Genomic DNA, 16576 nt, shown 5'->3' with positions numbered 1-16576 from the left:
TTCAAGGGTGTATTCTTTATTTATAAAAGGTTCGGTTTGTGGGAGTTGGATTTCTCTTCCTCATCATTCTCTGCTGTTTCGAAACATGTAGTAGGTCTTGTAAGAAGCAAATACATGGGGCAAACATGTTGCATAACGTAATGTTCAGCACTGAACTCTGGGTGTCTTAACTTAATGTTTGGTCCTTTGTCAGCACTTAACGTATAGTACTGTTAAGTGGTTTTCTATGTCACCCTCATTTCCTAAAAACTACTGTACCGTCTCCGATACCAAATTAAGTAATTAGTTATATCCTCCCACCATTTTCTGGTACATTTTTCGAATTTCACATGCTTTTTAACGCCAGTTCTGGCGCATTCTTCTTTGTCACCCACTCACTTAAACTATTGTACTACATTTTACATAAAATTATGAAAATTAACCTAGTGTACTGCACTTGACCTGCTGTTCTGCTCCATGTCACCCACTCATTCACACCCTCTCCTTAACTATTGTACCGCTAACACCATGTTGATATAAAAATTAATGCAAATTAATTAAATCAATATTCTTCTCATGTATAGGGTGGTTATTTTAATTCGCAGCCTCCTATTGGTCGGTGAAATCGATGGAATATAGTTTAAACAGAAGTTCGCTAATAAAAAAGTACATCCCACCACCCAACACTCGACGCCATCACCGCCACCTCCGAACGCACCCCCAGGAGTTGGGGTGCACTGGCGGCCCCTGCAAAGTAACGAAGCAAATGTCAGCTACCGAGCCACGCACAGGTGTCCATTTGGGTCCCGCAAGTATGAGGCGGTGGCATCCCTTTCATATTTGACATCTGAGAAATTCCTGTCGAAATACATGCTCACCTAGGCATCACTGCTGGCGCGATGACGCAGAACTACGGGTCCAGCGCTATAGAAATCTGTTACAGTGCTTCCCAGAACAGCTCATGGTGCATTTATGGGGCGCGTGCAGAGTCGGGCATTGGGTGGCAGGATGTGTTTTTTATTAGTGATCTTTTGTTTAAACTATATTCTATCGATTTCACCGACCAATAGGATGCTGCTAATCAAAAAAACTTTCCCACACATGAGAAGAATATTGATTTTATTAATTTGCATTAATTTTTTATATCAATGTGGTGTAAGCAGTACAATAGTTAGGGGTGGGTGTGCGTGAGTGGGTTACATGGAGCAGAACATCAAAAATGGTTCAAATGGCTCTGAGCACTATGGGACTCAACTGCTGAGGTCAGTAGTCCCCTAGAACTTAGAACTAGTTAAACCTAACTAACCTAAGGACATCACAAACATCCATGCCAGAGGCAGGATTCGAACCTGCGACCGTAGCGGTCTTGCGGTTCCAGACTGCAGCGCCTTTAACCGCACGGCCACTTCGGCCGGCGAGCAGAACAGCAGGTCACGTGCAGAACACAAGGTTAATTTGCATAATTTTTATGTAAAATGCAGTACAATAGTTTAAGGGGGTGGGTCACGAAGAAGAATGGACCAGAAATGGCGTTAAAAAGCATATTAAATTCGAAAAGTGTACCAGAAAATGGTGGGAGGACATAACTAGTTACTTAATTTGGTATCTAATGCGGTAGAATAGTTCAAGGAAATGGGGGTGACGTGGATAACCACTTAACAGAACAATATGTTAAGTGCAGAGTAAGGGCCAAACATTAGGTTAAGACACCCGGAGTTCAGTGTCAAACATTAGGTTATGCAACATGTTTGCCCTATGTAATTGCTTCTTACAAGACCTACATGTTTCCAAACAGCAGAGAATGATTAGCAAGAGAATTCCAACCACCCACAAACTGAATCTTTTACAAATAAACAATGTACCATTTAATTGCCTATTATGAGACCCTTCCTCTCCACTAAAGAGCCACCAATTTTCATATACTCCATACACTGCCTTGATCCCTAAATTGTTTAAATAAACAGTATTCCACACATTGTCTAAATTGTTGAAACAATATTCCATACACAGCAGTCGATTTCTGGACAAATTCTTTAACTGAATAAATAAACTATATTCCATACATGCTGTAAATAATTAAATAATATTATATACATTTTCTAAAGTTTAAACAATATTCCACACAGGGCAACCAAGTTTCCTCCAAATGACTGGGCAACTGAGTCTTTTTCCAGCCAATTTCCAGGAGGGACAGTTAAAAAGGAGGAGTTTTACCATTGGGGAGAGGTTAATTAATTGATCAATTTAATTAAGTAGTCATTGAAACTGATAAGAGTGAGAGGGGCTCAGACCTGAAAGTGTACCTGTACCAGTGAGGGGGGAGGAAGATGAGTGGAGAGGGTAGGGGGTGGGGGAACAATGGGTTTAGTGCCTGTCAATGTCAATCAAAAGGAAGGATCCTTTTAGCAGCACAATAGGTTTGTCAATCAAAGGAGAACAATAGGTTAATGACCTGTCAATCAGAGCAGAACAATAGGTTTGCCCCTGAGTGCACACCTGTCCCTGATGTAGACAACTGACACTAACAAAATCCACCTGCACCCCTGTTGCCCCCCTACCGATGTTAAATAACAATTTAGAGTGCAAAACACTCAGTTGAAGATGGCTAAATGGTTGTCAGCCAAAATATCGTGACAAGAAGTAGATGTCATCCCACTGTAATCCTGAAACTTCAAGAAATACTTTTTACTCTGGAAATTTCAAGTATCACAGTAACCGTAATCTGCCATTTTTATATCGCTTCACCTACCAAAGACCTATGACTGTTTATGGCATTCTAGTCTCCTCTTCAGACTCCAGACGTATGCACATCCTGTTACTTACGTTTCAAATGGCTCTGAGCACTATGGGACTTAATATCTGAGGTCATCAGTCCCCTAGAACTTAGTACTACTTAAACCTAACTAACCTAAGGACATCACAAACATCCATGCCAGAGGCAGGATTCGAACCTGCGACCGTAGCGGTCTTGCGGTTCCAGACTGCAGCGCCTTTAACCGCACGGCCACTTCGGCCGGCGAGCAGAACAGCAGGTCACGTGCAGAACACAAGGTTAATTTGCATAATTTTTATGTAAAATGCAGTACAATAGTTTAAGGGGGTGGGTCACGAAGAAGAATGGACCAGAAATGGCGTTAAAAAGCATATTAAATTCGAAAAGTGTACCAGAAAATGGTGGGAGGACATAACTAGTTACTTAATTTGGTATCTAATGCGGTAGAATAGTTCAAGGAAATGGGGGTGACGTGGATAACCACTTAACAGAACAATATGTTAAGTGCAGAGTAAGGGCCAAACATTAGGTTAAGACACCCGGAGTTCAGTGTCAAACATTAGGTTATGCAACATGTTTGCCCTATGTAATTGCTTCTTACAAGACCTACATGTTTCCAAACAGCAGAGAATGATTAGCAAGAGAATTCCAACCACCCACAAACTGAATCTTTTACAAATAAACAATGTACCATTTAATTGCCTATTATGAGACCCTTCCTCTCCACTAAAGAGCCACCAATTTTCATATACTCCATACACTGCCTTGATCCCTAAATTGTTTAAATAAACAGTATTCCACACATTGTCTAAATTGTTGAAACAATATTCCATACACAGCAGTCGATTTCTGGACAAATTCTTTAACTGAATAAATAAACTATATTCCATACATGCTGTAAATAATTAAATAATATTATATACATTTTCTAAAGTTTAAACAATATTCCACACAGGGCAACCAAGTTTCCTCCAAATGACTGGGCAACTGAGTCTTTTTCCAGCCAATTTCCAGGAGGGACAGTTAAAAAGGAGGAGTTTTACCATTGGGGAGAGGTTAATTAATTGATCAATTTAATTAAGTAGTCATTGAAACTGATAAGAGTGAGAGGGGCTCAGACCTGAAAGTGTACCTGTACCAGTGAGGGGGGAGGAAGATGAGTGGAGAGGGTAGGGGGTGGGGGAACAATGGGTTTAGTGCCTGTCAATGTCAATCAAAAGGAAGGATCCTTTTAGCAGCACAATAGGTTTGTCAATCAAAGGAGAACAATAGGTTAATGACCTGTCAATCAGAGCAGAACAATAGGTTTGCCCCTGAGTGCACACCTGTCCCTGATGTAGACAACTGACACTAACAAAATCCACCTGCACCCCTGTTGCCCCCCTACCGATGTTAAATAACAATTTAGAGTGCAAAACACTCAGTTGAAGATGGCTAAATGGTTGTCAGCCAAAATATCGTGACAAGAAGTAGATGTCATCCCACTGTAATCCTGAAACTTCAAGAAATACTTTTTACTCTGGAAATTTCAAGTATCACAGTAACCGTAATCTGCCATTTTTATATCGCTTCACCTACCAAAGACCTATGACTGTTTATGGCATTCTAGTCTCCTCTTCAGACTCCAGACGTATGCACATCCTGTTACTTACGTTTCAAATGGCTCTGAGCACTATGGGACTTAATATCTGAGGTCATCAGTCCCCTAGAACTTAGTACTACTTAAACCTAACTAATCTAAGGACATCTCACACATCCATGCCCAAGACAGGATTCGAACCTTCGACCATGGCGGTCGCGCGGTTCCAGACTGAAGTGCCTAGAACCGCTCGGCCACACCGGCCGGCCTGTTACCTATGCCCGCGTGATTGGTGCCTTTCTATTTAACCATGTATCTTTTCTCAGTGTTGACTGTACCCATTCCCATACCCTCCATTCTACTGCAGATGTGCCGTGCGGCACTGTTCTCTATCCTTTGGTATACTGCGTCAACCCAAAAAGTTTCTAGGCTGGAATAATGAAAAAGTGAAAAGCTTAAGATAGTCATTTGAAAGCTTCAGCTGTTCTATAGTCTCTTCACCTCAACAGAACGCACAGAAAGTTCATAGAACCAAGTTAAACTGTCGTTAAACGTTCTTTTTCGGATGTTGTTCAACTCACGCATCACATTAGCTTGAATGTCGTTTTCATCGTTAAAGTGTTAACTCATCATGTGAATTTCAGCAATTTGTCGTTTTGTGGTAGGTTCTTATTGATTACATCAAGTATCGTCAGTCGTGTTGATTTTTCCCAGAAAAAACTGCACGTGTTTTACATTAAAATGAAGTCGCGGCAGGCCTTCACCCGTCGAAGTTTGTGGTCGAGAGTTAAGTTGTGAGGGACAAACTTTGCACACTCTGTTCTCTTCTTCAAATTATTCTGGAGAATGTGTTGAAAATTTGATTTAAATATGCTTCTCCATTGTGATTTGTGACATAACAGCGTTGATGCACTGTGGCCACTCAACATTTCAATTGCTTAAGACTGTTTGCTCACAACTGACTTGTCGAATGCACATCTTATGTCCATAGCAGTTAGTTGAGGTTGCCACCATAGTTACTGTGCTAATGTCGCTTATACCCCAGGAATAAAATCGGTCTCGGAACATTTTGGACTGACTGCGTATATCCTTTACACTGCTGACATACTTAAACTAATCACTCCTGTCCATTTCCTCTATGGCGATAATATTGCATTCCTTGCCCGCTGCACTAACTACTCTTGAGAAATCCCAACGCTTCCTCCAGATCTATCTCAACATGTTCACTTTGTGCTCCTTAAGAACAATCCTTCCAAAACCAAGACAATAATTATAGGACGAGATGCTAGTAGTTTCCGCTGCCATGACTTTTATGTTACCATTTACGACCGTTTTATCCAATAAACAAACTGACTAAATTATCCTGGACTTTCCTTTGATTGTAAACTAACGAGGAGCCCCACCTACTAACCACCCAACTGAAACCCCACAGTAGACTTAAACTACTAAAACTAGTAACTGGCCGAAGAGGCGGATTGCATTCCTTAACCATTTTCCACACTACAAAGCATTTATCCGATCTACCCTCTCCTACACAAAGCGGATATCTGCCCCAACAACAGTCTATCAAACCCTCCAAATCCCGTCACGCTCTTCACCATGCTTTCCTAATCTGCTTACTCATAACTACAACAATTCTTTAACAAATCATCTCTTTTTCCGATCTCATCGTCCACATATACTTCCTGTAATATCGAAGACAACAACCTCATTGTCTGTCATCTAATCGAAGATTTTGTTACACCACCGCACGTATATCAACACATGTCACCCATTCTACTCTTGCACGCTCTTCGTATCTTCTCCCAGCGCAGTTTTGACAGACTACCATTCTCTGACGATGTTCTATATCAAGACATATATCCCTCCCATCAGCTTTAACCCACTTCTCAATACCCCTCTCCGACTTCAGGGTTTCACTCCCTCCCCATCCTCTCCTAAGTGCAGCTCCCTCCCATCAAGTGGAAGCGTTGTGTAATACACTGTAGTATTTGTCTTTGACCTGCTCAGGAGACTCATTGCCATTAAATGTCCAACATTTTTCTATGAGTTGTTTTAAATATCATCCATGAAAAGACTCTTTTATCTATTTTAAGCTATCTGCATATAATTAATCCTTTTCAAAAACTTTTCTTCCATCTTTGTTCTTTTAAACTCTTTTATCTGAAGAACGGAGTACTGTTTCACTGCCAACTCACCCTCGCCCATCTGGAGCGAAAGGATTAAACAAGAATAAAGAATAAAATCCTCTCTTATTATTCGCGTGGAATATTTAAACGTGAATTACACGAGGCTAGTGTTCTCTTAAAAGAACCGTTGCGACTGATGCTCACTTCATAAAGATGTAGGAAGAGCTACAATTTTTAAAAAGTTTTTTTCATTTTCATGAAATATTTAGAAAAAACTTATTCCCAGTTTAAGTAGTCTTTAAGAAATTTCTGTAGTTGCACCTCGAAAGTTATGTGTTAAAAGGCACTTTCAGATTTGCTACAATTTTGTTTCTTGAACTTGTGAGCTAGTCTTTGCAAAGTTTTCGCAAAAACATTCTATAGTCAGTATCGATATGTATGTGCAAACTCTTTGAGTTATACGTCTTTGAAACACTGCTGTGTTAGAGTGTATACCTCTGACGAGTTCCGTACGTATGCAGCCAATGAGAGAGCTTGGCAGTTAGACTGGCCATGCTTTCGAGAAACTTAAACGTACACTTTATTCTGGGCCGTCGAGGCAAGGCTTTGCAGGAGTTGGGAGGTGTCGGATGCAGTTTGGGACTGGGTAAGATTGTTTCAGTTATTTGCATTTATTGTTAATCGGCCACGATTTCAGTCATTTCCTTTGTGTATCGTGTTCTTATAGTTATTTTGCAGTCATTTGCGTACTGAACTTGTGATGAAATGCAAATGTGACCTGGTATTTAGAGGTGACATATTACAGGCGGTAAGTTGGACGCTGGTTATAGAAACCGTGTCATAGTCACCGAATGCAGAGTATTAAGCACACAGTTCTGTCATTTTCTCCTGAACTTCAGATTACTGATGCGTTGCTCGAAGTCATGTATAGAAGATCTGTATTTCTGAGATTCCAAGAATTTCGTCTCGTGTTACATGTGTATTGTGAAGCTCACCTGAATTACGTTCAATCATTGATTAATTCAAAGCCAGTATAGACCATCAGTTCAAATTCCCTATTAGTTTCTGCATTTCTTAACCAATTCTTAAACTTTACGAATGTAACGGGGGTGCATACTTTCTGCGACACCCTATTGTCTATACCAGTACTGAGCAATTTTTTGTCTAGCCAATGACTGCTAATTATGTAGCATTGAAATAGCTCAGCTGATGTGCAGTATGTTCACATGAATGGTGTTAACTATCCCATTCTCTTCCCCTCACAATTTTCAGGTTCTGAAAAGCAGGTTTTGTCGCTGCTTCCAGAAGTGAAGTGCTGCTGTTGCAGATTTTCTACACTGCATTTCATGTCTCCAAGGAATAACTTGCACGAAGCATGGTGTTAATGCTATCAGTAGTCCTTATTAGTATGGTGTTAACGTTAGACACCACGCTATAGGTTGCGATAATCGATAGCGGTCCAGCACTTGCTACCTCTCTGGACTCGCTGGCGCTTGCAGCGCCGCCGTATGGCACGGACGGAGACTTGCAAATCGCACCGACCGAGTCAGCTACAGGTCGTGAGCGGAGTCAGATTAGAATAGCCTTCAGCCCGCTAGGTTCGCAACCTCTAATTCGCGCATGTATTACACACGTAATACCATAAATGTGTTATCTTGCTTGTTGTATAATCCAGTTAATGTTTGTTAATGAGTCATTTGTATTCGAGAAAGATAGTTGTTATTAGTTATTTTCCTGGAGTGCAATAGCAGGACAAAGTTAAGTAAAAGTTATTTACTGAAGTATTCCAGTACTAATTATTATAGAATGTTCCAGATTCCTACAGCCACCCCACTCGTGCTAGCCTCTATCATCCCACTGCATATCCCAGGGGTACCGATCGAAAAGTATCCTGCATTTGTGTGAGGTCATGACACGCTGCCATCAACCTTCAAATCAATTAGTACATTCAGAGTTTGTCTTTTGAACTACATCGTTATTAAATTGTTTTGGTGAGATATTAACAGCAATTAACAATTTTCTGATTGAGTAATTTGGTTTCACCCCAGGGGAACCATCCCACTGCACTGTGTTTGGCTACAAGTTGACTACGTCCACACTCTTTAGTTCTGATGGGACTTTACGAGTGTTTTCACGCTGTTTGATGTTCAGTTACACAAGCTATGCATGCCAGTTTCAATTTGGCCTGTTTATTTGAAGTGCGTTCTATGTGATTAACTCTTTTTCTTCTTTCCAAAGTCATATTTCGCTACAAAATTGATTACTGGGTCTTGAACATAAATATAACAAAGTATATCTTCGATAAATCAGGGCTTATTCTAACTACTTACCTGAGTAGATCAGTTCTCAACATAATAAGGCGCTTTCAACTTATCAGTTGGAAATGGCATAATAAACCGAAATTGCCATCTTGGTGAATAGAGAAATCTATCGTCAACACACAGGGAAAAGGTTGTCCCTTCTAAAATAGAAAAGAATACATTTATGATGATCATCCTCCTGATTGTAAGTTCCCTAATTACATTAAAATAGGTCTGAAACCTCCAAATAATGCAAGGAGTATTTTACCTACTGATACGGTTGTCAGTAACTAACCACTCCTATGATCTGCATACAGCCAACTGATCATTACTCATTGAAAGCTGAACACAGACCTTATACAGTTAACTGTACTTCACTGTCACTCGGCTGTGACTGATTATGGCACGGTCTACTATACTGGCTTAAGGTTTTTACAAAATATTAAAATACATGGCAATTAGATATTTCACATAAACATTATAATTCTTAAAATAGTATTCTTACAAGGTTCTATTTTCAGAAGTGAATTTGTAATATGGACTCCCAAGAAGTTTATGCAAACGATAATATTATACTTTAGATATGTTATTAACTAATGCTTTCTTGTAAACATCGTTGGGTATGGAAAAAGGAGTACTAAGAGAAAGTAACACAAAATTTTGAAATTGTTGGGTTCTAGTATTTTAACAATTACAAACCCTTTTGAGTACTAATATTTCTTTTGCTGCAAAATTTAGAAACTGTTACTTCGAAAATCTTCGAACAAATCAGACGTAGCCGTTAAACATTTCGGTGTGCCATTAACCCAACCGTTGCCATTACTTTACCATTTGTAATTTGAAAAATTGTGCGTTCAGGCAGGAAGCAGGTATGATTTCTAATAGCTGATACAAGCTCAAGGGTCAGACGGGAAACAAAATTCGATTGCTTGTGGCCTAATGGGTTGACTCTGTGACGGGAGAAAGGAAGGAAGATTAATGTTTGACGTTCCACCGACGACGAGCTCGTGGGAGATAGAGCAGATGCCCTGGCTGGAAAAGAATTTGGAACGAAATCGGAAAGTTCATTTCCACGCCATTTCCCTTATACTATTTCTACATCTACATCTACATCCATACTCCGCAAGCCACCTGACGGTGTGTGGCGGAGGGTACTCTGAGTACCTCTATCGGTTCTCCCTTCTATTCCAGTCTCGTATTGTTCATGGAAAGAAGGATTGTCGGTATGCTTCTGTGTAGGTTCTAATATCTCTGATTTTATCCTTCACCTTCACCTTCGGTGAAGGTGTGTTCTCGAAACTTCAACAAAAGCCCGTACCGAGCTACTGAGCGTCTCTCCTGCAGAGTCTTCCACTGGAGTTTATCTATCATCTCCGTAACGCTTTCGCGATTACTAAATGATCCTGTAACGAAGCGCGCTGCTCTCCGTTGGATCTTCTCTATCTCTTCTGTCAACCCTATCTGATGCGGATCCCACACTGCTGAGCAGTATTCAAGCAGTGGGCGAACAAGCGTACTGTAACCTACTTCCTTTGTTTTCGGATTGCATTTCCTTAGGATTCTTCCAATGAATCTCAGTCTGGCATCTGCTTTACCGACGATCAACTTCATATGATCATTCCATTTTAAATCACTCCTAATGCGTACTCCCAGATAATTTATGGAATTAACTGCTTCCAGTTGCTGACCTGCTATTTTGTAGCTAAATGATAATGGATCTATCTTTCTATGTATTCGCAGCACATTACACTTGTCTACATTGAGATTCAATTGCCATTCCCTGCACCATGCGTCAATTCACTGCAGATCCTCCTGCATTTCAGTACAATTTCCATTGTTACAACCTCTCGATACACCACAGCATCATCTGCAAAAAGCCTCAGTGAACTTCCTATGTCATCCACAAGGTCATTTATGTATATTGTGAATAGCAACGGTCCTATGACACTCCCCTGCGGCACACCTGAAATCACTCTTACTTCGGAAGACTTCTCTCCATTGAGAATGACATGTTGCGTTCTGTTATCTAGGAACTCTTCAATCCAATCACACAATTGGTGTGATAGTCCATATGTTCTTACTTTGTTCATTAAACGACTGTGGGGAACTGTATCGAACGCCTTGCGGAAGTCAAGAAACACGGCATCTACCTGTGAACCCGTGTCTATGGCCCTCTGAGTCTCGTGGACGAATAGCGCGAGCTGGGTTTCACACGACCGTCTTTTTCGAAACCCATGCTGATTCCTACAGAGTAGATTTCTAGTCTTGAGAAAAGTCATTATACTCGAACATAATACGTGATCCAAAATTCAACTGATAGACGTTAGAGATATAGGTCTATAGTTCTGCACATCTGTTCGACGTCCCTTCTTGAAAACGGGGATGACCTGTGCCATTTTCCAATCCTTTGGAACACTACGCTCTTCTAGAGAGCTACGGTACACCGCTGCAAGAAGGGGGGCAAGTTCCTTCGCGTACTCTGTGTAAAATCGAACTGGTATCCCATCAGGTCCAGCGGCCTTTCCTCTTTTGAGCGATTTTAATTGTTTCTCTATCCCTCTGTCGTCTATTTCGATATCTACCATTTTGTTATCTGTACGAAACCAGATAAATAAAGCTAAGAGGCTGGATATGGATGTCAACGACTTCACTCGAATACGAATCCAATGTCTTACCGTTGCGCTATCTCGCTCATTTGGAGTGATGGGAAGCTAGCGACATAGTGATGGCTAGATTCTTTTCTTTTACTTTACTTTTTATTTATCTGTTTACTGAACTCGTAAAATCTTACTCACGATGCTCATTTGGTCTTATTTACTCACGATACTCATTTAGTCTTATTTACAAAACTAGCTTCCTTGTGTCGAAGAGGCATGGTTAAACTTAACTTCGCGATTTGGCGCGTTCTCTATTGCACGTCAACATAGCTTCAACACCAGCAGCAAGCGCTCCGACGTGGCTTATTTTATGACCTACACATTGTCGTTACTTACTGTGACAGTACCAACATATGGCTTTGCGATATTAAGTGAAACTGGCAGCTTAATGTTGTTAACTGTGCTGGAGGGCATACATCGTTACTGGCTTCTGGTGAAAGATTCGTGAATTTCCCTTCGTTGAGGCAGATCTGAGAGGGTACAGTAATTGACCTGGGCGGTCACAGTGCTATGAATACGAGACGTCTCTGCTGGTTTGCAGAAATGTTGTGGCCACACGCTGACCTTTCTCCGTGTCCACGAGGCATCACGGTATTGGAAGATAACGAAGCGACCACAGGTCCTCTCAGCATTTCTGTTGTGACGTATCTGCACTTCCCGTCGACGGTTGCAAATACGCGACACCTACATTGCGCCATGTTCAGTGTGGAAGAATACCAGAATCTAACTGTCAGCTAATCAGAAGGGCCGTCGGCCTATGCGCTTTAGCGTAAATGTCTGAACCAATGAGTGGTGACACAGCATACAAAAAAATGGTTCAAATGGCTCTGAGCACTATGGGACTTAACATCTATGGTCATCAGTCCCCTAGAACTTAGAACTACTTAAACCTAACTAACCTAAGGACATCACACACATCCAAGCCCGAGGCAGGATTCGAACCTGCGACCGTAGCGGTCACGAGGCTCCAGACTGTAGCGCCTAGAACCGCACGGCCACTCGGGCCGGCACACAGCATACAGTGTACCAACCTATGGACGATTAATAGGCATACTGCAGGCGATAGTGGAGAAATTTTGACAGGCTTTCCCTGCATTTCAGCGTGTTGACAGGAATTCGTGGCAAAAGTTTTAAATCCTCCCGTCCAAGCCGTAGTTTTCTTGCAGCAGAGAGGAACATTAATTAGTCGCGGAGTCGGTGTGATGGCCGAGAGGTCATATCAAAATAGAGACGCGCCTGGTCGCCACAGAGCGTAGAGGTAAGTACAGACGCCTTACCGTGGCGAAGAACCGGAGGGCGGAGCACAGAGATTATCCTCGGCGTGGGCTTCATGCGTCTGTATGCCACGATAATTGGTACGTGCATGTCCGAAATTTCCGTTGCAACAATGGACACATAACTACGGTCCATTTGAAGCGAAGAGAAAGGAGCAGAATATAGTTACACGCTGCTTGACGATTAGCTCGTCGCCACGAAGGATGGGCAAAACGAAGCGACAGTTCCCACCGTGATAATGATGGACACCATGCCATTGATCCACTAGAGCGCGAGGAAATCCTTCACCTTATCGATGGTAAAGTGTCCGCAATCAGGGATATCCCGGAAGGAAGCCGGAAGGAACTCAGATTTTGATCCAGCATTTCGATGTGTCCAGTATAAAAACAGGTAGTTTTAAAATTTTATGTAAACGTTTAGGGTTAAGGAACACGGCAGATTTTTCAGTCAGACATACAGTACACCACTGGTGTATAAGAAGCAAGTGCAGCAACAGAGATGTTGGAACAGGGAGTAATAGAACGTGCAACTAGCAGTTACAGCAGTCCCTTGCACGTCGTCCAAAAGGACGGAACGATTATAGTAGTTCTCGGCTCCTGTAAATTGAATAAAATTAGTGTGACAGAGATGCACCGTCCTGGGAGTCTAGATTAATTACTTCAACGACTGTCCGCCCCTGGTAGCTGAGTGATCAGCGCGACGGAATGTCACACCTAACGGCCCGGGTTCGATTCCCGGCTGGGTCGGAGATTTTCTCCGCTCAGGGTCTGGGTGTTGTTGTGTCCTTATCATCATCATTTCATCCCCATCGACAAGCAAGTCGCCGAAGTGGCGTCAGTTCAAAAGACTTACACCAGGCGAACGGTCTACCTGACGGGAGGCCCTAGCCACACTGCATTTCATTTCATTTCACTTCAACGACTCCACTGAAAAAGCATACTTTCAGCGGTCAGTTTGCTGGCTAGTTTCTGGTAAGTGAAACAGAGAATCTGTGCTGCAGAAGGTGCTACCAATTCAAAAACGGTAGTTTGGATATCGACATCTTCCAACGTATTTATACTCGCCCTAGACACAGCACTTAACGAGAAAGTAGAGAATTTCGTCACAAAATAGATATCTGACATGTTCTTTGCCTCTGCGACGTAGGACAAACATAATCATATGCGAGGAAGCTGTTGCAGGTATTGCAAAAGCCGGACTCGCTGTAAACTTAAAGAAGACGAGCTTCGGTAAATCAGAAATTTCTTTCTTGAGACATCAAGTTCTGGGAACGCAGTAAATCCAAATAAAGAAGATAACGGCGATACATGAGTTACCTACATCCACCGCGAAGAAACACGTGAGGAGACTGTTAGATGTCACAAATTTGTACAGAAGATTTTTAGGAAATGAGAAATTAGCATCACCTTGACTGTGACATCCTGGGTAAAAATATGACCTGTAAGTGGAATGGCGAAGCAAATGAAGAACTTTTCTTGGCACTTGCGAATACACCCATACTAGCCAACCCTGATTTGAGTCTGCCATTCTGCGCTGCTATGGACTGTAGCAGTGCAGGGGTTACAGTAGAAATATTTTAGGAGATAGAGGTAGATGGAGTAATCGATGACGAGACGATCGCATTCTGCAGTCGGTTACTCAGCAAAAGCGAACACAACTATTCCGTCACGGAACTTGAGGCCTTGGCGATCGTATTCGCTTTTAATAAATGTAGGTACAATTTGTATGGAAGAACCACGATAGTATTCCGCCGTCACAGGGCTCTCGAGTTCCTGCTGACTGCATAACTCACGCATGGACGCCTGTATCGCTGGGTACTTTATTTCGAAGAATTTTCGTTTGAGATTAGGCATATACTCGGTAAAAAGAACATCGTAGCTGACGTACTATCGCGCTCGCGATAGGACTTACGGAACGTATAGAGGAGGAACTCAGTGACAATAAATTTGGACAACTACATTCAGGATGCTCTGTAGAACAGCGACGAAGAACAAGACAAGGATGAAATACTGGGGGACATTAAGGAAAACGGAAACAGGGATTTCCCGGCGCTGAGGCAGTTTTACCTGTTGAGATCCAAAATACTATTTCGCCGAAGGAATCAAAATGATTCGGCTTGGGTGGCATGTGTGCCGTAACACAAGATAAATAAGTTAATTTGATACATCCACCTAAGTTATGCACATTATGGAAAAATATGCCAGCAAGCCGAAGGAAACTGTTTACTTTAACAGTACGAACAGATGTGTCAAGAACGTGCTGGGCGTCTGCACGTATGGCCATATGGCAAAGCCGTCTTCCTGTTCCGTTCTCCGCGACGCTTCCTAGAAAATTGCGGGACTATGCGGCCGTCGACTTCTGGGTCCAATCGTCTTAAGACAGATACGTACTCATAGCCGTCGAGTTACTCACGAAATATGTTACCCTCATACCTCTGGAAACGGCTGCAGGAAGCTCTGTACCCAAGAGCGTCCTAGGTGTAGACATGTTCTCTCTGTCAACAGCAAACAGTCTGTTTCGTCGAAAACGATTTTACGAAGAGCAGACATACCACAATGTACCACCCACGAGTGAATGGAGCCGAAAGGGTGATGTAAGAATTGGGATGACAATACCGCGACTATTTTAATAGGAGGCATGACACATGGGACGTTTACGTCAAGGATTTTGAATTTACCAGGATTAACTTCCCTCGCAGATCAACCAAACTGTCGCCGACGATGGTGTTGATGAACTTGGATCCAGAGGACAGGATTAGGAAATTGATTCCGTTTCTACCGCAAGAGTCAGTGCAGCATAGGCAAATACGAGGGACGTTGGTTAAGTAATGGAACACACCTTTTATCGATCAATTTCGGTTAAAAAAAATGCTGAATTTATTGTGGAACATTGTGTAATATCCCCTCTTCAGCCCTTATAGTTTCAGAATTTCCAGTAGGTAGCAGCGCTGTAGGTAGCCTTTAAAGTGGCGTCTGCAACAGTGGTGCATTCCAAGCAGAGAGCTGTCATTGAGGTTCTTTTGGTGTAAAACCAGAGCCTCGGTCTGCGCGCCCGATGGGAACTCAAAAAACTTCGTTAGACTGTTCTACCTCATTCACCCTCCAGCCTGAATCTCGCACCTTCCGCGTTTGGCAAAATGAAGGACGCACTCTGCGTGAAGCAGTACGTGGATTATGGGGAGGTTACTGATGCAGCATGGCGTTGGCCCTGACGTCGACCGGTAGAATAGTACCAAGCAATCATGCAGGCCCTCCCAGTAAGGTGGAATTGCGGCCGTCGCATTGAACGGTGATTAAGTTGAAAAATAAGGTTTTATAGCCAAAAGAGTGGGGAATAATGTGGCATATTGGTATCGTGATTAAAATCAACCTGCTTTCAGAAAAAAAAGTGTTGCATTGCTTATTGAATGCCCCTCGTAACTGAGGAGGCCGTTGCCAATATCAGGAAGGTGGCGCTGAAACAGCAGAGGAGATGTGAGGAAACAGCGGTTCGTTTTCCCAGGACAGCAGGCAAGGGTGAGAAATCACCGCCTCTCCTGCAAGTCGAAGAACAAGACAAAAGTTTTTCTACCTATACGTTGGGACTTACCATATCAAACGTGTGGTCTTCGCCATTGCTGCCGTGACAGACTCTGCCGTCGAAGAAGGTGAAAGGCACTCAGCACTCCACTTTTCCAACCTGAAACATTTTGTACAGTAGATTTAGTTTTGTATACATCCTGCAATAAGTGATTATTATATGAGTTTTTTCCTGTATGTCATTTCTCTTTTTATATGTTCTGTATTTAGTGTTTTTGTCTTTGCTAGAGTAAGATATGCGTTTAGTTGCTTTGCTGGTAGTATATTTTGCACGCTTCGCTTGCGGCTTGGGAAAGTTTGTGAATG

At 42.2% G+C, this 16576-nt stretch overlaps 1 long non-coding RNA gene across 1 annotated transcript in view; it reads right to left on the bottom strand.

Moving 5' to 3' along the window:
• The window catches only part of LOC126470381 (uncharacterized), a 319496-nt gene that overhangs the window by 50190 nt on the left and 252730 nt on the right, over window positions 1–16576 (bottom strand). Inside the window, exon 2 of the long non-coding RNA XR_007586173.1 lies at window positions 16281–16370. This is a non-coding gene — a long non-coding RNA (uncharacterized LOC126470381). The remainder of the gene's footprint in view (window positions 1–16280; window positions 16371–16576) is intronic.

The sequence above is a fragment of the Schistocerca serialis genome, chromosome 3 (genome assembly GCF_023864345.2).
Source record: "Schistocerca serialis cubense isolate TAMUIC-IGC-003099 chromosome 3, iqSchSeri2.2, whole genome shotgun sequence".
NCBI classification, from domain to species: Eukaryota; Metazoa; Arthropoda; class Insecta; order Orthoptera; family Acrididae; genus Schistocerca; species Schistocerca serialis.
This window is presented reverse-complemented; position numbering and strand designations above follow the sequence as displayed.